This window comes from Ambystoma mexicanum, chromosome 8 (assembly GCF_040938575.1).
Source record: "Ambystoma mexicanum isolate Mex_15411 chromosome 8, UKY_AmexF1_1, whole genome shotgun sequence".
NCBI lineage: Eukaryota > Metazoa > Chordata > Amphibia > Caudata > Ambystomatidae > Ambystoma > Ambystoma mexicanum.
The window spans coordinates 1,565,245,410-1,565,272,748 of NC_090929.1; the positions used below are offsets into that span (position 1 = coordinate 1,565,245,410).

At 45.5% G+C, this 27,339-nt stretch overlaps 1 long non-coding RNA gene across 1 annotated transcript in view; it reads right to left on the minus strand.

The window, feature by feature from the left end:
- LOC138473813 (uncharacterized) overlaps window positions 1-27,339 on the minus strand; it is a 456,617-nt gene that overhangs the window by 211,519 nt on the left and 217,759 nt on the right. The window lies entirely within an intron of this gene.

Sequence of the window (27,339 nt, forward strand, 5' to 3'; positions counted from 1 at the left end):
GACTGTGGACCAGCCTTTTCTCATTTTAGCTTTGAGGCCAGTATGCTTGCCTCAGTTCCCTCCTACCTACTCAGTACCTCATTTCCTATTTCCTAGAATAGTGTAATATTCTCAAACTCCACCCAACCCTCTCCCCCCACTAGTTTGGCCATTCAATGGTCTATTTTTTCGACATCTTCCATTTACTCTCTATAATGTGTCCCTTGGCAAGATCTTCTCCTCCTTTGGGTTCTCATATCATCTCTTTGCCAATGACACGCAAACCTTTTTCTCTATCAACTCCGTCATGCCGGAGATATTATGAAAATCACAGGCTGCCTGGCCACCACTGGATGGTTCTACACTGCCTATACCCAACTCCTCAATCACTGAGGTGCCCTTCTTCCCAAGTTCTAACTCCTCACTCGCCTCCCCTCTCGTCTATTTTCCCTCTGACGCCCTCGTCTAGTTTCCCTCTGATGCCCTCGTCGCTTCCCCTATGGCTCATAACATGGGCGTTCTCTTTGACGACGATCCGAAACTAATGCCGTTCATGAACTCCACCTCTATGGCTGTCGGTTTCATCCTCCTGAATATCTGTAAGAGCTGCTCCTATTTCACCTTTCACTCTGCTCAGACTCACATCCTCACCCTTATAGTCAGTAGGCCGCCTCAGATACTGCGCCAGCATCCTTATGGGTTACCGCTCTACTCTTCTACTCCGCTTGTCAAGATACTCAACGTTGCTACCTGCATCCTCTTTAGGCTCCCTCGCTCCTCACACACTTCTGTGCAATGCCTCCATGTGGGAGCTAGGGGGTGTAGTCCATGCCCAGTGACCACTTTTTAAAATGTCTTCTACTTGTCTCCAAATGCATCCACTGGTTTGCTCCCCCTGCCTGGCTACCTCAGTCTCTCACTACTCACTGCCTTGGACTCCGCAATCTCCGACTCTCCTCAGCCTCTGCGCTCTAGTCACCCCTGTGCTAACACTCGCTTTCACCCCTTTGCTCTTCTCGCCCCCCACCTCTGGAACTTCCCTCCTCCCTGATGTTTAGTCCATCCCCACTGTATCAGCTATCCAGGCGGCCTTCAAGAGGCGCCTCCTTTCTCTGGAAGGCGCTCCCGACATGTCTACTGGTATCCCAACCTCTGTTCCCCCATCTCCCTGGTCAGCTGTACATGGAGGTAAATGCTTCAAATGTTTACCTGTTCGCCTCTGATCATTGCCTGTGAGTGCCGTCCACTCACGCCCCCCCCCGCCAATCTACTACACCTGGTTGATGTCTCTTTCCTTGCATCTCCTTACGCCACCCATTCTTCGGACCCCCCAGTCAACCATATGTGTTCTCTCTACCCAAATAAACCCAGATAAAATACAAACATACAGAGGTAGCTGGCTGAATTGGACTTTTGTGTCATGCCAATTAGAAATGAAGCACATCAGTGTGAGAGTAAAGCTAGGGACCGAAACAACGAGGAGACCAGTCCCTAACCCTACAAAGCACACCGCCCATTACCTTAAGTCACCCCACAAATGCAAAAACACTCATAGATCGCCCAATGAAATGAGATAGCATGACATGAAACGTTATTTAGAACGTGTCCAATAGCCATAGGTTTCCAAGCGCAGACCTGGGGATCGAACCTGTTTTGCTTTGTGTTGTTGTCCAGTGCTACCCAGTGCGTACTTACACAACATTGAAGCTACAGCCAATGAGACTTATTTCATGTAGAATTTTCCTAGCCACGTGCTGCATCGAACAAGCAAGAAGCATCAATCATATGTGGATACAATGGACTGGCCCGTGTGTAATACAGCTGAATGTCAATCATCACATCCTTTATTTACTCGAATGGGTTTTCATTACACCCTTCACTCGGTAAAAACAAGCATTGGCAAAGACAACAGGGCTAGAATTATTTAATGTCACTTTCAGTCTCATGTGCCAAGCCGCAAGGCATCAGAATGACAGACAGCACTCTCATATGCCAGTATGCAGTGTCAAATGGTGAGACACTGCCCTCAATTGACAAGTTCCGGGACTTTTTTTTTATTGTCCCTACGGTTCGGCCATGTGTTTTTAAGCATAACTCGGTAGATCGTAGAAAACTTTCCTATGGACCTTACCCGACTTTTCGTCCATTAACGCACTCGAAATCAGCCGCCATTTTCTGATAATCCTATCATTTCCCCCCATCGCCCTGGCTCACCTGCTTTTGCGGCACTAAATCAAATCCCCCGCCCCTGAAACAGACTTTATCAAAACATTCATATTCCCCGCCTCTATCCGTGACGTGACTGTGCTGCGTAGGCAAACGCGCCCAGGCGTCTTCTACGCGACTCCACACAGAACCCGGAAATCAACACAGATCAGCTCACAACACAGCGCGCCACAATTCGGAATATGAAACTGTACTTTTAAATCAAACCGCAAGATTGTAAATTTGGTAAAGTACATTTATTTGACATCAAATGTTTAGAGAATATTCAGCGATTTTCATTTTTATTTGCTCACGTTCCAAAAAGTTCGTTTTGAGGCACGCGATGTTCCTTTGCTGTACACAGGGTCTTAGATCATCTCACAATACAGCGCCACAATTCGGAATATGAAACTGTGGTTTAAAAGCAAACTGCAAGATTGTACATTGGGCAAAGTACATTTATTGGACATCAAATTTTTAGAGAATATTCAGCAATTTGCATTTTTCTTTGCTCTCGATCCAAAATAGTTCGTCTTGAGGCAAGCGATGTTCGTGTGCAGTACACAGGGTGTTGGTTTACGATAAAATAAGCTCTTCGGTCGCACTGATAATCGCATGGCTGTTCCAACAACGAGGCACTAGGCCACCACAACGGTCTGTATGTTGCATCTAGCCGTTAGTACCGCGTAAGGGCATACTTGTACTTGGCGATCGTCCCACAAAATGGTCAGGGTGCTAACGTTGTTCACGCGGAGAAGCAATTGGCGATTATAGAAGCCATCCGCCGGTGTCTGGTACTCGTGACACAGACAATAATGGATGAAGTACCTGTTTGAAAAACATAAAAAATGAAATTAGTCTCACCATCAGATCTTTATTAAAATTATTCATTTTATATATTAGGTCGGGAAATTATTTCATAGCTAGGACAGTGCAACTGGGTTTTATACGTCAAGGGGGGGCTGTAGGATACTGAGACAGTCCCATGTATTTTAAGACAGGTGGCATGTATTTTAAGGTTAGTGCCTCGAATTGCACGAGTCACATTAATCAATGGCTCCCCACATACTTCCCCACCAACCGAATGCCCACATTTCATCCGTATAATAATATCAATCAAACAACTATCGAATACAATGAATTTGGCCTCTTTCCTTATACTGTCACTCTGCATCCCAGCTGGTTCGGCCTGTAACGTTGAGGACATGTCACTCACATGAAAGGTAGAATCTCTGATATCGTCTTCCGCTATGTTCAGTGATATTGATGGTGTTTCATTGTCGTCCACTTCATTCTCTTCCATTGCAACATCTGTTCCTTCTCCGGCGATGGGTGAATAAAACAATTTCTTCAACTTTCTCGCGGTCTTAGTTTTTGCGGGTGTGGATTCTGTGAATTGATCTCCGACTGCATCCGAACTACCAGGAGGACATTCACTATCAATGGCTGGTGGTGGTATAGCTCCGTTGTCAATCACTTCATATTCTTCCCATTGGCACGATGCATCTCCAGTCTCAAGTCCCTGCCAAAAGGTTTGACAAGCAACATCTCTCGTTCGCTTCACTGTCTGTGTAGATCTAGTTCGTACACCCACTCGCAACTAGAGGACAGATTGGAAAAGGGATGTTCAGTTTAAACACAACTTACAGTATTGAACTATTAACAGTGAAAAACAACATAATATAGTGACCAGGACACTAACCTTCTTTTGCTTTCTTTTCTTTGAAACTTTCTTGCCTCGAACTTCAACATCAGGACGCTGTTGCTCCGACTCGTGTGTGCATGTCTCCACTTCCTCTTGCGCTGCAACGACTATATTTTCATGATAAGCACATCCATCACGCACTGACGCTCCATCGACTCCCTGAAACATAGAACTTTCATTAGTATGTATAATAATATCGAAAACACAAAATGTACTTGGGGACCAATACCCACGTACAACTCAATAGCAAAACACGAATGAACGCTGGATTGTGTGGATTGTAGAACATTCAAACGACAATTATTCACGCATTGTTGATCTAGTTAGATGGAACTGTCAAGATCCATACCTCGGGCTCCTCATAGACTTCCATTGATGATATTATTGAAGATGATGCTTCAGTAACTCCCTGAAACTCAGTAATTGCATTAGTATGGTTTTCTATTTTGTTAAAAAGAACATAAACTTTGTGCAGGCGTCAACGGCTCATCTAAATAGACCTGCACAAATGATCAGTTGTCTAAAATAAATAATGGATATGTAAATATGATTCCATTTGCTCGATCGTTGGAAGTGTCACCACCCAGAGATCTGCATCAACTACTAGGGGTGATGTTCTTGTAGAAGAAGCTCCGTCATCTCCCTGAAACATAGTACTTGCGTTAATAAAGAAGGAAGTATAGCGGATGTAATCACGTCATATGATTTCGCTTGATCGAACTGTCAGTATCCATACCTCGAAATGCATAAGAACATCAAGGGACGATGTAACTGCGGTGCACACTTCTGCTAGCTGTTGCGCCGACCCGTAACTGCATGCTCCCCCTTCTTCTTGGATTAATGCTCCATCGACTCCCTGAAACATAGGACTTTCATTAGTAATGAACACAATATTGAAAAAAGAAGACACATAGGAGGACGACGACAGAAGGACATATCAATGGCTAAAAACGAAAGAAACATTGTGTGTAACAATCACGCTACAAGAATGCAAGATCTGATGATCTCCATCGATGGAACTGTCCGGAAACGTACCTCGAGCATCTGAGTGACATCAACGGTTGTCGTCAATACGTTGGACTCCTCAGCATCTCCCTGAAAGACAGTACTTGCATTATTTTGGATAACAATAATTATAACTGAAAACAAAGACTAGAGGACGAGTACAAGGGTGTACCATTAGGTAAAATAATTACACGATAAATTAAAACTATTGATTTACATGCCTAAAACAAGTCAGTGGCAGAATAGCCAAGTAAGATTACCCGATAGGCGCTTGAAGTGGCTGATGACTGCAATAACGACACGGATGGAGAATCTTCCGCCTTCATATTGAGTGGATACATAAATGGGGAAATTATTGTTAGCTAATGCTACACACTACCGCAAGGCCGAGAGATAAATACGTAAACTTGACTCACCAGTGGAGGGATGTGGACGAATAGAGTGGGAATAGCGTTTGAGAGCAATTTTCGCCTCGCTCGCGGTGTGTTCTTCTTTATTAGCAATGATGTGGAGTACATGTCTGAGCTAAAGTGCCTGCTGCAGATGCGGTATCGATCACCCCTCTTGTCCGCAAAGACTTCTAGGACTCTACTTTCAAGCTCAGACGGTGGATATCCGCAATATCGGACCCATTCTCTTATCTGATCTATTGTCTTAGGGAAAACATGCATTATAGTACCTTCAGATTTATTATGGGTCTTCGAAGGGCAACCGCCAATGGAACAGGCAGGCATTGTGGAAAGTTCTGAAAAGTAAACATCAACAATTCTCTATGAATACAAATGTAAACTCAGAACATGTGACTAGTTCCTTGCATGTACTGTCTTGAACGAAAAGAAATTGGACACAAAATGATTATGGTACATGGCCTTACCTTGACGAACAAACAGTTAGATGCAGGGATCAGAGTAGTTTCTTGTCGTAGAACAGGGAGCAGTTCACAGGTTGCAAACTGAGGAGTTTCCTCGAAGTGTTCACGGAAGTTCACAGAGACGAAGAGCAGATAACCAGCACCTTCACGGGTTGACTAGCAAAGCGCAAAGAAGTGCTCATTAGAAATATGAAGTGGGTTATAAAGAATTCGAAACAGGGGTGTGTTTGTGAATGAATGACGTGTATATGTCGTGGCATTATGCGGTTTGCAGGGGGCCGTCCAGCCTGAGGGGGGATGCTTGGCAGGAGACACGGGGTCTGGAGGTAGACATGGGAACAACAAACCATGCTCTATAGACCACTTTGAAGTGTACATGGTCTTTGGCACCTCTTGGCCTTTATCGCTCCCTGACAGCTCCACTTGCCAGCACAAGTACCCCGGTGCGAACTGCCTTTGATAGGGCGGGGGGTGGATTGGGGCGGTGGTCGTGCAGACAAGACACAGGAAGACTCGTGAATGGAGACACACTCATGTGGATTGCAGGGGGCCGTCCAGCGTGAGGGGGGATGCTTGGCAGGAGACACGGGGTCTGGAGGTAGACATGGGAACAACAAACCATGCTCTATAGACCACTTTGAAGTGTACATGGTCTTTGGCACCTCTTGGCCTTTATCGCTCCCTGACAGCTCCACTTGCCAGCACAAGTACCCCGGTGCGAACTGCCTTTGATAGGGCGGGGGGTGGATTGGGGCGGTGGTCGTGCAGACAAGACTCGTTTGCCGCAGGGCCTCACCAAGGAGAGGCCATCTAACTGCATGTAAGAGGCAGGCTGCAGGATCTAGTACATGGAAGGCAGGGGGGTGAGTTTATAAATACCTCACCCTCCCAGGAGAATATATGGGTGCAGTTCACCCTGGAGACCCTGGATGCCTAGGCAGTTAGTCAGCAGCAGGCTGGCCTGTGGTGGCAAGGCGGCACGGGCCAGAGGTGGTCATCTCTGTACCCGGTGCCCAAAAGGATGATTTATTATGATCAACCATATTGATTATTTACCTATAACCATGTTTTGTATCAATAAAATCCAAAGGCCTTCCTTTTATTGCCAACGCTTGAACAAAGTGGTGTGGTAAGTATTTATGGGGGAGGAGGCAAGGCCGGGAGGCTTGATGCCAACCCGCAAAATAACATATGTATGTCTGCTGCATATGGGTTCAACGGTTATGTGGATTGAAGGTGGGCGGCCAGCGTGAGGGAGGATGCTGGCCAGAGACATATGGTGTGACAAGACAAGGCACAGGAAGACTATTCAATGGAGACACACTAGATTCATTTAAAAAATCAAAACAACCATTGTTAAAATATATGTTGGGTTTTATTTTAGATCTTAATTTCAATTGAACACAAATAATAAACATTACACATTGTAAAGTTGCGGTTGCAGCACATCCAGGGAAAATCCGCGGTATTGTCCACTGTCGCTGGGGAAATGTTGTCTAATGGCAAGTACCGCACAGGCAGGTATTACTCTCCGAACGCGGTGTCCGAGCCTCCCGTGAAGCCACCAAGTGAAGCAACGATAGGCCACCAGCCTGTACCACCTGTGAAAAAGAAAGATGCAAACTGTATTAAAATGACAAAACTTTATCACTGTCGATTCAGGTAAAAAATGTCATTCTGCTTTGAAAAAAATTCTATCTAGAAAATGCACAATATGGAACCAATTTACATGCATTCGAATGATATGTAGATGTAATTTTATATGTGGGAGACGACCATGACATAGTAGTGGCATCACTGACATCACAACCAGAGTATACTTACTCGTTACTCGGATTACGCGGACGAACAGTGCCGCAAAGTTCGTGCATAAGCACCATCATCATCCTCAACACGGTCCGTGAGAGGCAGGCTTCCCTGAACTCTGGCAGCTCGGTGATGCATTGCGGACTTGGCTCGCCTTCCGAAATGTAGGCCAAGCACCCGGAATTTTCACGGCAGCAGCAGTTCTCCTCCTCAGTTGGCATTAGCTCGCACCGATTGCACGTGCACCAGGTGGAGACGCCGTCCATGCGACATGGTCCAGGCTCTTCATCCGTTGATTGGTCCTCCCAACTGCCGTCCGAATCCCCATCGTTTTCGCGTGCTTGCCTTTCCAGTAGTTCTTCCTCGGTGTACTCGGGCTCGTACATATACGGCATTATTGTAGCCATTGTGTGGTAAAGAAAGTAAAATAATTTATAGCGGTGGTACTGGTATCTGTTCACACGGGCTACAATCAACGAAGGTAGCTGACCAGAGCACAGAAACGAGTCACAGAATACTCAAAGTAACACAGAGAGAGGAATCGATTCGAAAATCTGCTGCTGTGTGTTGTGAAACGGTGTGTTTATACTTATTGAGGAAAGAGGCGTCCTGCCATTTCCATGGCGACACTTCATTAGCTGAGGCGCAGCGATTGTTGACACGAAACGTGCTTTGGTGTTGGGAAATGGGCGGTACGCGTCTGCTGATGTCAGGCTCAGGGGCGGGGGATTTGATTTAGTGCCGCAAAAGCAGGTGAGCCAGGGCGATGGGGGGAAATGATAGGATTATCAGAAAATGGCGGCTGATTTCGAGTGCGTTAATGGACGAAAAGTCGGGTAAGGTCCATAGGAAAGTTTTCTACGATCTACCGAGTTATGCTTAAAAACACATGGCCGAACCGTAGGGACAATAAAAAAAAAGTCCCGGAACTACCCTTTAAGAACACACATCTTCAGTTAGCCTATTCAGAAGTCCAGGAATTGTGTGCTAGGTACGGTAAACATGTTTCCAGGTGCATCTCATATGTTAAATACCATCTAGTATAGTCTGTACAGTCTCACATGGTCAGATCTTCCCATAACATTCCAAGCTTTGCCATCATATGCCCAGGAAGTCCAAACACATGCCAGGAGGTTTGCTACTTTACAAAGTACAGACACTCCTCAGAACTACATTGTCCAGAATGCAATGTGCTCATTCAGTGTCAAAGTTCAAACATGTCTTAGAATACATTCCGCAACTCTCTGTAGAAATGCCCGACAGGAATGCTTGTCCCACATGGCACTCACTCTGCTTCACTCAATGACTGCATCTGCCATATCATATTGCCTCATCCTGTGCAAATTCCAAAACAGGATGAATTCTCTCACTCAGTATAGAAACCCTCACCCTGGACTATATTTCCCAGAAGTGGATTTACCCATTACAGCTGTTCCCACCGAACGATACGTCGCAGAAATCATTCTTCCACTCATAGTGCAGACTTCTTATCCTAGAATGTATTGTGGGCTAATTAATAAATTCATCCACAAGACTGTGGGCCCGATTCACGGAAATACCTGCACGGAAAATAGGGACTTTGCATACCAAACCGTGTGCGTAATTCCGTTTGTCGATTCATGGAATCGACTGTGCGGTACTTTTTCGTACTTTGCGGGACTTCGCGCAGGCTCAGCACGTCACTGCAAGAGGCCGAGTGCCTAGCGCGAGACACCACGCAGATTGTGGATGTGGTTTACGCAGAGGGCAGGATAGAGGCAGAACTCAAAAATGAGGAAGAGCAAGGGAAAATGTGGGAGTTACGAGGGACGGCCTGCAGGCAGTCCACCACACGCCCTCTGTTGCGTGGAATGATACATATTCATGGATCCGAGTGTGCCACCTCTCGGCGGGGAAATAGCCCTGCAAAGCCCTCATACTATACACCTCCCGAAGGCAGGCGTACATACACTTGGGCACAGGATTCACCATGCAGAAGTAAGATCGGGTGTCAGACATGGGAGTGCGTATCTAATTTAGGGGTGCGCCTTGCGCAGTATAGTGGGGTGCAGGGACGGTTTACAGGGGTTCACATGCAGATTTTCAGAGTTTTACCTGAGTTACAATGAATCGTTACAATGAATCGTACGCATGTTGTCAGGGTGCCAGTAACAGATACAGAGGACCCCTGCTTGTGGGGGAACCCACACACTGTTTGAAGGGTGCATGTATTCACGTCTGGGGGAGCATGCTAAGGTAGCTGTTCTGGCTGTTTTTGCTTTGCCTGGTGGCGTGTCGGGGTCGTTCTGGCCACGACTTGCGTATACGGTTACTTTGCGCAAACAACTCCATGAATATGTGTAGCACGCAGGAAAACCACTGCGCGCAGGCTCGCGCAGCGTCGTTCTCGGTGCGTGGGCTTTGCAGGATCTCTGAGCACTTTTCCATGACTCGGGCCGCGTGTCACATAAACAGTGTCCTGTCTCCATAACAGTAGTGCAGTCTCTGAAAACCTGGCATGCCTAATAGCACCCCAGGAGTTGACAGCAAACGTATCCACCGAAAAAGGAGCAATTAAGCTATCTCGGAAAATGGGAATGAAGCCAGAGAATGTTGGTGAAACTGACAGTAGTTTGGTGGGTCAAACTATCCAACCTATCCAAAATAATTCTACTTTATAAGGACACCACAGCTGTGACAGCTCAAAGAGAGTCAAGCTTGCATCTGCACATAATGACTCAGGCCCAAAACCTTCCTATAAGGTGTTACAACACCAACCAGCAGCTCCCTGTCACAGGCCTCAATGTCTATGCCTGAAAGTGTTCCAGAGCATCCCTTGCATCAAGCCAGTGTAAGTCCGAGCTGCAAGGTCCCATATCCAGACTCAATCAAGTGACCAATCTAAAAGAGTCAAACTGTTAATCGGGTGGTGGCTGAGACGCCCTAGTCGGCAGCGGAAAACACTGCCAAATTACTCCAACAGTAGTAGGAAGAAGTTCTGAGGCTGGAGCTAAGGCTGTAACTGGTGGGCTAAGTAACTGTGCATCCCCCAGCCCAGGTCTCCTTGACATTAACTCAGTCAACTGTGACTGGATTTTCCCTTGGCCATGCACAGCCCTTTTCTGGCCCAGAAAAAACTGCCAGTTCGAAGCTAAGTACTTTCACATCAAGATATATACCAAGGGATTTCGGTTTAAGGAAATAGCAAATGCCACCGATAGCAAGCCACAAAATATGCGAATTGATTCAGGATAAAAGGAACTTTGATATCAGTAATGTAGAGAAGTCCATGACGAGCGAACCAGAAGCCTTGAGAAATGAAGTCTTAGCTTGGCTACATCCTAAAGTAGGGAATGGGACTATAGGATCGGACGACCTGAAAGTCCTTCCTAGGGTACAGATTGATAAAGGGTGCCCTTCTAACAACACAGATTGTATCATTGTGAGCTGTGGTAAAAGTAATCTTCCCGCGTTTTTGAGCACCTGTGAGAGCCTGACAAATATGTCACTTGACTCCAATCTCTAACCTTAAGCAGCTAAACCAAGTCTTGGGCAGGAAAGCTCCATTCATTTAAATATTGAAATTCGTGGCATGTTAGACTAACCCAATCTTTAGTGTCTAAGTGTGGAAGCGTCACCCTTTTTTATTCAAACATGTATCTCTAGATTAGCGGAGGGCATGGGTTGCTTATCTTTCAGATTTATTATTTAGGTTCTTTTGTTTTTGTTTAAAAAAAAAAGTTTTATCATTGGTTTTTTGTTTTGACTAGTGTAAATACTTCAAGTAATAGTTTCTGATTCTTGTGGTTCCGTATTAATGGTATCGGGTAATAATATCCCTATGTATATGGTCGCCGTATATAATGTCACCGGGAAAAGGTTGTGGCGACATTATATAGGTGGCAATATATATAGGGACAGAGGGAGCAGGGGTTGCGGGGGTGTCCCTCGCTCACCTTGAAGAAAAAAAAAAGGTTTGGGAGTTGCATGGGTGTCCCCCCGCATGTTTCATGTAATAATGTCCCCTCAAAAAACAGCAATTTTTCGGCGAGTTTTTTTTGTATTGCAATATTTTTGAGGGAACATTATTCCATGGAACCGTATTAATGTATGTTATATGTTGTATGTTTTTTGTGAGCGCTCTGATGCCTCTGTGCTTGCTGTACTATATAAATAAATACAAAAATACAAATGACGTCACAGGGCTACATTTCACAAATGGCACTCTGCTGAACTCAGTTCAGACACCACTCACCATCACACTCACACACGCACATCTACCTCTGCAGGAATGCATATTGCTGCATTCTGAAAAGAAAGAAGCAAAGGGTAATATTTCTATGAATACAGCCTTCCTCATACATTGCAGGTCTTCCAAAGGGCTGCCTGCCCCAGAATGCACCTTGTTTCACTAAGAACCGATGCAGCATAAGGCTATATGTCCACAAATACACCATGTCACTAAGTTCAGGGCCCTTCCCAAAAGGGGCTCCATGACCCGGAAGGCATTCTGACTCACTCCGTGAAGATATTCCTGCCGGACTACAAATATGCACTCTGCTCGTTTAGGGTAAGTGCCCCAGATGAACTACATACCGCAGAAAGTCCCCTGCCTCTTTGCAGTAGAACTCCATGCCCAACAGGACTCCATGTCCCAGGATGCACTGTATGTAACAGAACAGAGGATCCCATATGGCACTACATGTTCCAGAATAAACTCTGGCTCATTATGCACCACTCCTCATAACATTACATGTCACAAATCTCACTTCTGTTCCTGCACATTTTGCTGATGTTTTCTCCCAGATATTTCCAAAATGTCCCTAAAATACCATCTCAGTCTCACCGAGATTCTCTCCAAATCGCTGCGATGATGCCCACTTATGCCAGAATTCACTCTGCCTTTCTCCGCAGACATGCACCCATGATGGGAAGACGGTGAACCACTGGTAAAACAGTGACCATGAACTCCCAGTCGTGCTCATAAACCCACCCAGTCAGACACACCTTGGTTGACCTTTGGGTGGGTTTTAATGGAGGGGTGTGATGGCTGCAAATAGGTGACTCATACAGAGAAGGCAGGAGGTGTAGGCCATCCTTTGAGCGAGGGATTGATTGGCTTCAACATTCTGCCTTCCTATTTCGTCACATAGACTCTTTGTTCAAAGGAGACAACACTGAACAACTGATAAACCCTGGGGCACCTACAGGTGCTGTTGTGTGACTACATTTTGGCAGGACAGATCCCTTTTCTAAATGGTTTCCCTTTTCCCTAATGCAACAGTTCTGGTTGACCTCAGATAGACATAGATCACATTCTGGTTGCATAATAGAACTTTTGGGCAAAGGTTTCAGGTGCAACTGCTAAGACCATATTAATAGCATTACCATTAATGGAAACAATCGTGTAATAGTTACACCTTTATTTACAGTGCCATGAAACTGCATACATTGCAGCAACAAGAACAATAAAAAAAATATATAATTCCAAACAAGCTGTACCTGGTGTATCACACGCTGATCTACAACACTCTCCCTTGCGCCCTCTCTTCCTCTCTCTCCCTCTCTGTCCTTCTCTCTCTCACTCACTCTCTGTGTTCTCTTCCTCTCTCTGTGCTCTCTTTCTCTCTGTAAGTCTCTTTCTCTGTCTACTACTGTTGTCAAGAGTCGCATTACCATGTGTACTTGAGCTGGAGCCATCCTAGCTGCTGCAGACCAGAGCGACCTGCGGAAACCATCGATAACTTGAAGGTGGGATGCGGTGCTGTGTTTTTGATAGTTAAAAGTAGATTGAGAGCAGCAGTGACAGAGGCATCCCCAAAGGTGAGGACCAATTTCGTATTTGAAGACATACACTGTCATTGCATGTGTCCTGCAAGGATAGCATCATTATACGGTGGGCACATTATACATAAGGCAGGAGGTGAGGGTGTGTGGATGGGCTCTGGTGTTTATGCAGATGTATATGGGGCCAGAGGATCAGGCTAAAGGGTCTAAAACTATGTTTGTTATTTTCTATCTTGTGTTAATTATTAGTGAATGAAATAGTGTTTTGAAATACCCCCACAGTAAATGGGAAGGGAACAAATAGCATTGATGAAGTTGTTAGAATTTAATAATAATATATGCATTTTCCTAGCCCTAAGCAAATCCCTTTTTGTGATCAAAACTCTTTTTTCTTGCAATGTTTACTAGGCCAAACAAATCAAAATAAAAATGTATTTGTGGCCTTTTCCGTCAGTCATTGCAAGGGCATGTTATCACAAGAAAAGACTGGGTCCATGTAGAATGCATGTTTCAGTCTCTTGGCCTTCGCTGATAAACTTAGGTTAAATAAGATTAAAGGAATGTCCCCCCATTTAGAGAAGGAAGAAAGCTTGCTTCAATACGGTTTCATTCTCTTGGTTAAATGCTATGTAAAAGCTGACCGCACTAAGCAGAGGTTAACTACACACGGAATCATAGTATTCAGCCCTTCAATTCTTATCAGAAGCATGAAAGGAATCTTTGGAAGGTTGCTTAAATACGATTACCATTGTTGGACCTAAGGGCAGGTGGGTTTGTGTTTAAGGACCTCAAACATAAGTCACCGACCGTGAACTGGTGGACGAAGTATACGATTGAACCATAAGCAAAGTAAAACTCTTGACATAGCAAGAACATCTGTTGAATACACAGTTTGGTTTAGCCACTGGAGATTAGATGAAGGTTGGGTGAATTGTTGTATGTGTATGGTTTAAAGATATTTGTGTTATTATCTTCTATAAATGAATAATAAATGACCTATGCTGATGCAGGCTCGGTTTGTATAGAAAGCGACACAGTGGACCATTCAGGTACTTCACTTCTCCACTCTCCATGAAATACTGTTGGTGGTTGAACCTGAAGTCCGCTTGAGGTTATTGTATGTGTATATTAAAATGTGCCTTGCAATCTTGAAACTCCAACTCAGATGCTCTATTTTGCTTGAATTATAGTCTCAAAGTTTCCTAGCTACTTTGAATACGTAATATGGTGCAATGGTGACATGGTCATGGTGAAATGAAGAGCACTCCTATGTGCAATGTAAGAACTTTCAGAGCCATGCAAAAAGGCAATTTTTGCTCAAAGAGAAAGGTCGGTTCTGTAGCAAGTGAAACACATAAAACGGCAGAGGCAAAGTATGGACCTAAGTGGTAAAGAAGGATCATCAGGGGTGTTGCTAGGTCTGGAAAAGATCAGGGGCTACGCTAATGTCAGGACGGTCAGGACGGTCAGGACTCAGGGCTAGCTAGGCTTTTGGTTGTATCCCCTGAGCTTCTATTCGGGGCTACAACTCCCTAGCTACGCCTTTGAGTGTAGTTAGTGGTCCAATGTGTAATATTTGAATCGCATGCATGCCTTTTGTAGTCATAAAAATATACATTTGTGTTTAGAGAGTGATTTGTAACTGCAGACAAAGAAGCAAAAGATAGGATACCTCCAGAATGGGAAATTACACCTACCATGATCAGTGCTCATAACAAAAGATGCATAGATGCGGAAGAGTTGCCAAGCAACACAGTCACCTCATGGTCTAGGCAATGAGGTGACTAGGTTGGAAGTAGGAGCTTGAAGGTAGAAGTCTATTAACATTTCTCTACAGCTTTCATTAGGATTATATCAAGTCTGGTACATGGGTTGTTTGCCGGACAAGACAAAGTAACATTTTGCCCCCATGCCTGTTGATTACTTTTGCATGCATGTATGGCATTTACCTAGTGAAAACCTTTATATATCTCAGACCCTGCTAGAAAGCAGAAGAGCACTGTACAAAGGTATGCAGAGGTTTACAGGAGCCACAGCACATCATAGCAGGCTCCCTGGATGTTGGGGTGCCTGTGCAGGTTTTGGTGCTTCACATTCTTGGTACTCCAAGAAGAATTCCCTGAACAACAGGGTTGTCGGTCCTTCTCTGAACGTTAATAGGGTTGGAATTGTCCAGTGGATGATGTTCAATAATACTGGTGAGTAGTAGATTTAGGCCTGGTTTCTGGACTTCTCTTTCCGCCATTTTTTATTTTCTAGTCTCGCAGTGTTGCGGCTTCTGGAATTGTGCTGGCCCCCTGAAATGACTAGCTTTACTGCTGGCTGACACAGCATTTAAGTTGATGTAGATTTCAATATAAGAGAGGCTGGTTTATAAAGGATCTGGGCTGGGATCGGCAGCCAGAGAATATTTTTTAGAATTGGAGGATGTGGTTGGATTTTTGTGATGCGGCCAATTACTGCGGCAGCTGCGTGTAGCACTGCTTTGAATGGAGCAAGAGCTGGGGTGGTGATATCTGAAAAGAGTGTGTTGCCTCTGTTCATGTGTGAGAGTACTAATGCTGTGAGAGTACTAATGCTGTGAGAGTGGTCCTGAAGGCACAGGGTAGAAGTAAAATTTATATTTTAACAAGAGTGTTCACTAAAACCAGTCCATTTGGGCCTTCTTGGCTGTGTGATGTTTAAAATGTATGTTGCGTCGATGAGTAAATCCAGGAATCTGTCACCATAGACGAATTGTGCCACGAACAGTTCAGAATTCATGCTGCATCACATGGACTAGGCGAATGTGTTTGCTTGGTGTGGTTTCGCTCCCTGAAACACTTGTGTATGGGCATGATATAAATAAACTATCATACCGTATCTTCCTTCTCAAGCTCTTCGCTCATCCGCCTCCAACTACCTCAGGGTCAGTCGCTTCTCCAAGCAACGAGTTGGTGGTAGATCGCTTTCTTCGGCTGGGGCCTCCCTCTGGATCAGCCTCCCTGCCTCCCAGAAACTTGAGGAGAACCATCTCCGGTTCCGGAAGCACCTTAAAACCTTCCTCTTTGCTTCTGCTTTCTCCCCTCATCTCCCATGCGGAACTCCTGGCTAAAACTGCACTGGTTACCTGGACACCCTCTGATCGCGGGCCCAGGGCCCCTCCCCCACCATTTGCGCACATGCACTGCCTCCCTGGCAACCCCTGCACTTGGGGACTGTTTTCTGTATCCCTACAGTCCCCCACCAGCACTTGACACCTGATGTCTGCACTTACCCTTGCACTTTCCACCAGCTGGCTGAACTTCTCTTATTGTTATTTATTCTGTCTACCCCATGTACTGCAATGTCCTCTCCCCACCCATACTGCACTTTGCCCCTCCCCCTTCCCCTGCACTTGCACAATCTGAATGACACTTGGCCTAGTAGGATTGTTGTGTCTGTCTATCCTCTGTTCCCCCCTGCCGCGTCGCGCCTTGAAACACTTGTGTATAGGTGCGTTATAAATGCCATATCAAATCATATCATACCAAGGCACACAAACTCAACTCAACCAAATGTTTTGGTTGGGTTGAGTTTTAGGCAGGTACTTAACAGCCCAGAATGGATAAAAACACAAGATAAGTGTCATGACCGCAGCCTCCAAGGAGTCAGATTTAGCCCAACTGCCTCGGAAGCTGGGTCACAACTTCATTTTCAGGCACCCATTGGCTCCCATAGGGGCCTTATGGACCTTGTCCTGGCGCCAGTGGCGCCAGGCTCATAAGGGGACCCAGTCCCGGCACAGGACGTGCCGGGCTCATGATGTAAGGAATGGTGCTTGGGTGGACCTACCGGCTGCAGACCATGCTGCTCACTCACCTGCAGGATGAAATCCTCATCCATCCATGGCTGGAACTACTTTACCTTCTGGGTGTGGCCAACACCACTCCCTGGGACTGGATACTGGAACTATTCTGGAAGCTGGGACTTCTTACCTGGGCGAGGCTGCTGTGGAAGGAGACACCTAAGCACTCCAGTAGGACTATTTAAACCATGCCCGATCAGAACAACGTGCTTCGCGTTATTCTGCAATAGCAGCAAGACGCTCACCGTGTCAGCTCCAGAGAATCTTCAACTTCTGCATCTAGGGAAGAGAAATCCGTAATCTTACCTTCTGAAATACCATCTTCGTCTTCTGCAGCATCTGAGAAGGGAAAAGAACACCAGGTTTGCACGAGATAAAAACCAGCGCAGCTCTTACCCAATCCATCGGTGCATCTCAAGCCACGGGCTGCAGCTTTCCATTTTTTTTGGCACCCTGTGGAAGCAAGGACATTGGTTAGTAACCATCGTGAAACTTTCCCTACCTGCGCTGCATTCTTCTCGCCTACGCCGACGCTGCTACTCGCATCTGCAAAACAAAAGGACATCATTAAGAAATACAAACTCCATCCATACGCACGTGTTTTGGGCAGCTCTCATCTATCTCACTCCTCTGCGCATTCCTCGACATCTATTAAAAAGGAAAAGAGACATTAAGAAGTGCTTTAAACTTCGAATTGACATTTTCTACTTACTTGCCTGCAATACCTTCGCCATTCCATCGCTCTCCGGACCTCCATATTCAAGCAACCGCCGTTCGTGCTGCTAACGACGGCCTAGCTCCAAATCTTCATCCTCTGCAACCAAGAGGCTGGACAATTAACCAGTGAAGTAACTGGCTTCGGCGCCCCTGCACAGACGCAGGATGGAGAGCTCCGCTTTCACCTATATAAGGTGAGCACGTTTAGCCTACGAACTACTTGGGGAGTACCAGGAAGTGGAGTCAGCTTGCCCAGTCAGGCTTATATATCCTATTAACCCCTTGCTCTCCTAATTGCAGACACCTCACCCTTCAGATCAAGATCTCAGTGAGGAGAGGGCCTTTCCAGGGTGGCATTCGAGGCCTGCGCGTGACCCTAGAAGACTCCGAGAAACCCCAGCCCAGACCTGCGCCTCCGAGGGATTCAGGTGAGCGTTACAGAACGCGAAGCCTACTGCAATATTCCCACCCAGGCGCAATGGAAACCTCGGACACAGATCAACTGGCTCAATTGCTTGGGGAACTAAGGGCAGAAGTACACGCATCTCGCCAAGAAACAAACGCTTTACGAAGGGAGTTGATCCTTGCCAAGGAACGGACTGATGATCTGGCCAGACAGTTGCTACAGGCTCAAGCGGGACAGACGCCACTGCCTCCCTATGGAGGGGGCGGCCCTCCTACAACCTCAAGTAATCCGGTGCAAATTAATCTGCCAGGGAATGTGCCTTTGGCCCCGCCCGAACGTTTTTCCGGTGAACCAAAGCGATATGCAGTATTCATCAATCAATGCCGCTTGCACTTTCTGTGTAGACCCGCCGCATTCCCAACGGACCAAGCCAAGGTAGCGTTTGTACTTTCCTATCTTAGCGGTAGTGCTGCAGACTGGTCCATTCCTCTCGTTACACAGGATGACCCGCTCCTCTATAACTTTCAAGACTTTCAGACCAGTATGGAAAAGTTGTTCGCAAGACATTCACAGGGGCAGGCCTTGGACAATGAACTCCTGTCACTCAGACAAGGTAATCAGGATCTCCTGGCTTACATAGCGTCCTTTAATAGACTGGTGGTTGAGACCAGGTGGCCTGAAGATAAGAGAATTACGCTCTTCTACAGAGGTCTACGTGGGGAACTTAAAGACGTTTTAGCTCAGGTGGTGAATCCGCCGCAAGACTGTTCAGATTATATCGACCTAGTGGTCCAATTAGATCATCGTCTACAGAACAGGAAGACCGATCGATCCAGATTTGAAACCCGGGTACTTTCAAGACCTCAGAGCTCCGCTAAAGGGAATGACTCCGTGGAACCAATGCAAATAGGAGTAGTAAAAGGACCATTAACCCAGAAAGAACGGGAAAGAAGAAGGCAATTACAGCTATGCCTATACTGTGGGAATTCTGGACATTTCCTTCGTGATTGCTCAGTGAAACCGGTCAAGAAGACCGTAGGAGCTTCTGATAAAACTGCTGAGAAACTGGAATCGGGAAACGACCTCGCCCGACAAGCGTAGAGGTCCGCTTGCCGAGCGTTAGAACCAGTTCCTTGACCTCGCATTTGGTAATGCCTATGGTCCTCATATGTCCCAATAGACCAGATCGCATGCATGCTATCAAAGTATACATCGATAGCGGAGCAATCGGTAATTATGTGGACCACGACTTGGCTACCAGGATGGATCTTCCCCTACGTCCCAAGATGGTAAAGGACGTAATCACTACAGTGGATGGTACTGAAATAGCTTCCGGACCAGTTTCTCATACCACCATGGAGGTAACGTTGTTATGTCAAGGCGGACATCGGGAGAAGATCGTGTTTGATGTAATCAAGGCCCCGCAGTTTCAGGTGATTCTGGGAATGCCTTGGTTGGAAAAACACAATCCTCAGATAAACTGGCGAGCCAAGGTGATTCGGTTTCCAGAATGCGCTTCAACCTGTTATCCTCAGCCCGAAATCAAGCTAGCAGCCATCACTTCCGAGGACCCCCGATTACCTCTGGAATACCAAGAGTTCAGCGACGTCTTTCAGAAAGATCAAGCCAACACCCTGCCTCCACATCGGTCATACGACTGCCAGATAGACCTGATACCTGGGTCCACCCCTCCGTGCAGTAGAATATATGCCCTCACTGAACCAGAAAACCTCCATCTCAGGCAATACTTGGACCAGTACTTGGCTAACGGATTCATCCGCCCCTCGAAATCCCCGGCTTCCTCAGCTTTGTTCTTCGTCCCGAAAAAGGAAGGTGACCTAAGAACGTGTATCGATTATCGCGCCCTGAACCAGATTACAGTCAAAAACCGATACCCGTTGCCCTTGATTCCTGAATTATTGGACCAGGTAAAAGGCGCCTGCATATACACAAAGTTAGACCTCAGAGGAGCTTACCATTTGGTACGCATTAAGGAGGGCGACGAATGGAAGACGGCCTTTCGCACTAAATATGGATTATTTGAGTATCAAGTAATGCCCTTCGGACTATGTAACGCACCGGCCGCTTTCCAGTTTTTCATGAATGATGTCCTCAGAGAACTTATTGATGTGTGCGTAGTCGTTTATATTGACTACATCCTGGTATACTCAGCCTCAGAATCTGATCATCGTAGACACGTCACAGCGGTTTTACAGAGACTTCGCCAACACCGCTTGTTTGCTAAACTGGAGAAGTGCACCTTTCACGCAAAGGAAGTGGAATTTTTAGGGTTCATCTTATCACCCAACGGAGTTCACATGGACTCAAGAAAAGTGGATGCTATCACCAAATGGCCTTCCCCAACTTCCGTGAAAGGTGTGCAGAGCATGCTGGGCTTCGCTAATTTTTACCGAAGGTTCATTCCTGAATTCTCTCGGGTAGTCCAACCTATCACGGCTCTTTTGAAAAAGAATAAAAAATTCGAGTGGACTCCAGAAGCCGAACAAGCCTTCCAAGAATTAAAAGCCAAATTTATCTCTGCTCCAGTCTTAAGGCATCCCCGTCCAGAACTTCCTTACATCGTCGAGACAGATGCTTCCAGTCTTGCAATGGGGGCGGTGCTGTCACAAAGAGACCCCGAAACGCACCAGTTACACCCTGTAGCCTTTTGGTCTCGCAAATTTTCGGCTCCTGAAATCAACTACACAATTACGGACAAAGAACTCTTGGCAATTAAGTCCGCCTTTAAGGCCTGGCGGCATTATCTTTTGGGAGCCCGGCACACAGTAACTGTAATCACGGATCACCGTAACCTCCAGTACCTGAAGTCAGCTAAAGCTCAATCTTCGAGGCAACTACGCTGGGCGTTATTCTTCGCAGAATTCGATTTTGTAATCACATTTCGACCAGGCGTTAGGAACGGAAAAGCAGACGCCCTTTCCCGGATAGGGGTAGACGAACTTACAGCTAATCCGGAGCCGGTGCCAATAATTCCTGAACAAAAGATACTAGGAGTAATCAACACATCATCCCTCGAAGAGATTAAAGCAAGGGTCAATCAACTCATAACTCCCGAAGATTCATCGAATTGGCAATTGAAAGGAAAGGATTTTACAATAGATCAGAACCTATTTATTTCCAAGGAAGACTATTCTTACCCTGCGCTGACTTACAAAAACAGGTCATCACCTGCTACCATGATTCTCTAATGGAAGGACATCCTGGAGTTGCCAAAACCTCAGAGAAAATTAAAAGGCATTTTTGGTGGCCATCTTGGAGGAAAGATGTTAAGGAGTTTGTGGCTTCTTGTGGTATCTGCGCACAAAACAAGAGTCAGAAGGAAAAACCAGCAGGATTATTACGTCCAATAGACATTCCACCAGGCCCTTGGCACACGCTCTCGATGGATTTTATCACGGATTTACCCCCTTGCTCCGGATACAACACAATTCTAGTGATCGTGGACCTTTTTTCAAAGATGGCTCATTTTATCCCATTGAAGGGTTTACCTACAGCTTCCATTCTAGCCCGAGAATTTCTTGAAAACATTGTCCGGTTGCACGGTTTCCCTTCAGTACTAATCTCTGACCGAGGGAGCCAATTCATTTCCCATTTTTGGCGGAGTTGTTGTCGTTTAGCACAGATTGATGTACGACTTTCCACCAGCCATCATCCTCAAACCGATGGGCAGACTGAGAGAACTAACCAAACTCTAGAACAATATCTGCGCTGCATGTTGCATCAATCCGAGGGTACTTGGAAGGATGTCCTTTGGATTGCTGAATACGCTTACAATAATTCAATCCATTCTGGGACAGGAAAAACCCCTTTTTTCCTGCTGTATGGAAGTCATCCTCGAACCTCAAATCTGGACCCACCTCAAGCTCTCGGAACACCTGCTGTTGACCATCTGCATTCGACGATAACTCAAGCATTTAAAGAAGCCACAGCTCATCTTCAACGAGCTAAAGAATCATACAAAAAAGGAGCAGACCAACATCGAAAAGAGGCTCCTCAATATCAAAAAGGAGATCAAGTCTGGCTGTCCACTAAACATTTATCTTTAAAAGGGCCACGCACCTTCAACCCAAGATATTTAGGACCCTACTCGATCACGGCCGTGATTAACCCAGTGGCTGTCAAACTAGAATTACCTACTCGAATGAAGATACATCCTGTCTTCCATGTTTCTCTCCTGAAACCTGTAAAACCCGGAACCCGTTTGACTAAACCTCCTGAGCCAATCCAAGTTGACGGAGAACCCGAATTTGAAATTCGAGACATCTTGGACTCCAAAATTTCCAAATCAAGACTATACTACCTGATTGATTGGAAGGGATATGGACCCCAGGAGAGATCTTGGGAACCCTCAGAATATGTACATGCACCTCGTTAAGTCCGAAAATTTCATCGGGCTTTTCCCAACAAGCCAAAACCTCCGGAAAAGACAAGCTTGGGAGGGGCCTTGAGGGGGGGTACTGTCATGACCGCAGCCTCCAAGGAGTCAGATTTAGCCCAACTGCCTCGGAAGCTGGGTCACAACTTCATTTTCAGGCACCCATCGGCTCCCATAGGGGCCTTATGGACCTTGTCCTGGCGCCAGTGGCGCCAGGCTCATAAGGGGACCCAGTCCCGGCACAGGACGTGCCGGGCTCATGATGTAAGGAATGGTGCTTGGGTGGACCTACCGGCTGCAGACCATGCTGCTCACTCACCTGCAGGATGAAATCCTCATCCATCCATGGCTGGAACTACTTTACCTTCTGGGTGTGGCCATTACCACTCCCTGGGACTGGATACTGGAACTATTCTGGAAGCTGGGACTTCTTACCTGGGCGAGGCTGCTGTGGAAGGAGACACCTAAGCACTCCAGTAGGACTATTTAAACCACGCCCGATCAGAGCAACGTGCTTCGCGTTATTCTGCAATAGCAGCAAGACGCTCACCGTGTCAGCTCCAGAGAATCTTCAACTTCTGCATCTAGGGAAGAGAAATCCGTAATCTTACCTTCTGAAATACCATCTTCGTCTTCTGCAGCATCTGAGAAGGGAAAAGAACACCAGGTTTGCACGAGATAAAAACCAGCGCAGCTCTTACCCAATCCATCGGTGCATCTCAAGCCACGGGCTGCAGCTTTCCATTTTTTTGGCACCCTGTGGAAGCAAGGACATTGGTTAGTAACCATCGTGAAACTTTCCCTACCTGCGCTGCATTCTTCTCGCCTACGCCGACGCTGCTACTCGCATCTGCAAAACAAAAGGACATCATTAAGAAATACAAACTCCATCCATACGCACGTGTTTTGGGCAGCTCTCATCTATCTCACTCCTCTGCGCATTCCTCGACATCTATTAAAAAGGAAAAGAGACATTAAGAAGTGCTTTAAACTTCGAATTGACATTTTCTACTTACTTGCCTGCAATACCTTCGCCATTCCATCGCTCTCCGGACCTCCATATTCAAGCAACCGCCGTTCGTGCTGCTAACGACGGCCTAGCTCCAAATCTTCATCCTCTGCAACCAAGAGGCTGGACAATTAACCAGTGAAGTAACTGGCTTCGGCGCCCCTGCACAGACGCAGGATGGAGAGCTCCGCTTTCACCTATATAAGGTGAGCACGTTTAGCCTACGAACTACTTGGGGAGTACCAGGAAGGGGAGTCAGCTTGCCCAGTCAGGCTTATATATCCTATTAACCCCTTGCTCTCCTAATTGCAGACACCTCACCCTTCAGATCAAGATCTCAGTGAGGAGAGGGCCTTTCCAGGGTGGCATTCGAGGCCTGCGCGTGACCCTAGAAGACTCCGAGAAACCCCAGCCCAGACCTGCGCCTCCGAGGGATTCAGGTGAGCGTTACAATAAGATTGGTTGCAATTGCGCGTTGGGTATAATTGTGTGTCATACACACAATGACGGGCTCAGATGTCACAGAAATTTGAGGAAAGCTCCTAGAGGACAGATTCATTATTGAAAAATGGCTGATGACAGGATGGAATATTGGGGGATCGTGCATGTTTACGGGCGGCACATCGATCTGAATTTTCCCATCTGGACCCATTGGTGTTTATCTGGTAGGCAGGAAGAAGATAGTTGTCCAGGGAGCCTGAGAACCCCATCCATGAGGCTAATCGTGTCATTAGAGTTGTAGCTGTCTATTGAGAGGCCACCCTCAACACAGGGAGTTCCTTACCTCCCCAATCTAGGTGTCACACAATAAACGGTTTAATATTAGTTATTTTATTCAGCCCTATCTAGGCCGGTGTGCAGGAAAAATATGTATTTTATTTTAATTATAGGTCATAGAAATCGCACTAAACTTCACACGCCATCCTTCTTTGTGGCTCACAATTAACTTTTTGTTACAGAACTAAATTACACCAATGGGTAGGGAAAACCACAAATTACAATACTTTTCTTTCTACGGATTTCACTTCAAGAAATAATTAGCGCTGGTCAGTAAACACAATCAATTTACAGATGTAGTGCTGTTCAATTTTGATGTTCCTGTGCGATTAAAAGGCTAGCAGTTTGGCCTACAGATTTGGACAAAGGTATATGGCAATTAATATTTCACCCACACCTTAGCTCAAAATAAACACAGGGTGATTTAGCAGTGGGTTTTTAGACCCCCCCTACTTTGGTCTGTGTTAGGGAAGTCTGACCAAAACATTGGGATGATTGAAGAATTTTGGATTTCAGACCCCCCAACCCCACTCCACTTAAAGACCTGTGTTGGGGAAGCTGGATGGTAAACATTGGGATTAATTGAGAAGCTGAACAGAAAGATTACCCAATTAAATTACAATCTATAGTTTTAAGCGCACAATGGGAATGAGCTTTGTTAATTTCAAATGTTAACAAAAATCACTGCATGGTGTTTTGCCAATGGGAATTAATGACATTCACATTTTTAGTTAAACAGACTAAGGATCTACACAGTTTTGCACCACACCCCCAGTAAAAAGGGAAAGGTTTTAAGGCAAGCAGATTCCCCCGACCTTTGGTTTCAATTGGCTCAATTCTATATCGAAAACCTCTGTTTAAAGTTCAGGAAAGCCAGTTGCATATCCTCACCCTCTAGAAGAACAGGACAGGTGTCTGGTCACTCCACTCTCAAGGATGGCCACCAGCTCTCCACCATAGGTCTCAGACAGCTTTTAGGCCTTGCCAACAAAAGACAGCTCTACCCAGATGCAATATCAGCCAAATCTCCTTTTGGTGTCTCCTTGTGCTGTCAGATAATACGTTTTAGCAGCTCTATTGATGGTAAAGATCTATGGTATGGACTGAATTGATAATCAAGCTCTCTGCTTATGATACACATGTTCTTCTAGCGATTTTCTCCTAAATAACAAGGAATTATGGAACATTATCTCTGCAGAGCCCCCTCAGTGTTTTACAGACACACTATTCTGTGTTTCCGTCTCTATTTATGGCCAACTAGAGACTTGTTATGTTTATGCAAAATTCTGTCTAAAGATCAAAATGTTTGTCGTTTTTGCAGTAACTGTGATGTTCTCTTCAACTTGCCACTGTGAACTTTTTGACTGCTCTACAACTTGAAGTGAAATAGGATTTAGTTGATGTTTCCCTTTAGTTTATGGAATGGAGGACTACCAAAAAGAATGTCTATTTGTTGTTTTATATTTAAAATTGATTTTGTTTGTGCTATATAGAAACATTTTAATCTTTTATATAATTGTATATAATTGGATGTTGTAATAAGTTTTTAAATTGAAAAGTTGATTTATTTCAGCTATATCAATAAAAAAAAATAAAAAAAGAATTGATGGTAATTTTAGCAGCTCCCTCGCTCCTAGTGCATCCATTTTATATAGCAGTGATGACACCATCAAGATTTCAATTTTGGGCAGTGTGCTGCCAAAGGTCTCGCAAATAGGAGTGGGCAGTTACCCTTCTCTCTCCTCGCAAATCCAGCCCCTCTGTAAGGATTGGTTTAGGAGTCTGGAGCAGACATATGGCAATTCCCATTTGCAATCCCCTTTTGTTTTCATGTCAAATTTTAGCATAAACCGAGTTATGTACCAAAAACATTCTTATTTACTAGTAACTGCCATAATTTATATGTATTCCGCTACAGTTAAATATGGGGAATTAAATAAATCAACAGCCGAGTCCGTAGCATGTTGCACAGGGGCGTTTGGCAATGTTCCGTTGTTCGGAGCATACCATTTATTCCCCATATTCCTAATTATACCCTGCACCCATTTGCCAACTTTCAAATTCAGAACATGTTCAGAACAGCCAGGAAAACCTTTTAGCTGGACATTAGAATTCCCTAATTTGCAGGTGGAGGAATTTTATATCACCAAAATTGCCTTGAAATTATGTAAAAAATAAAACATACAGTGTGAGTTGTAGTTTCTGAGGAACAGCAACAATTGTGACAGTCCATTTAAACTAAGTAAAATCTTCATATGTTCAAATATGAGCTTCCCTCTCTCTTTGCCATTAGCCGGTGACCAGTTTTTTTTTCTGTTATTATCCCCTTTGTTGTTTGAAGTTGGTATCTGCCGCTTGTAAACACCTGCATCCTTGGCAACACAGAGCTCCCCCTCCCCACATTCCTGTCATGCACCGGCTAGAACCATTTGCCTGCTCGGAACTGCCTTCAGAGAGGTCAGGTCTAGGGAAACTTGATTTTCTGCACCCTTCGGGACACACTTTATTGCAGTTTTAAACAGTTTGGTTGCAAGCCAGGCTTTCAGTGGGGGGAGATCTTTGTGAATTTTGCCTAGGGACCCACCATTATTCCTTGGCTGAAAGGAACTCTCATATTGCATTTTCTAACATCAGCCTTTATTCTTTGACACGCGGTGTGTTTTACTGATAGCGTTCACTTTGCTTTTGCACTGAAAGTGCAGGGCTGTTTCTTTCAGTCATTAACAGAATACACTTTTAATTACTCGTTGTTTGTTTTTCTGATGAGAAGTGGGTCTGAATGGTCACAGTGCACCCCCTTTTGATGGGTGACAGTGTCAGTGAAAACAAATTGCTGTGTTTATTTCTCAGCCCGCAATGTGATGTGCTTTT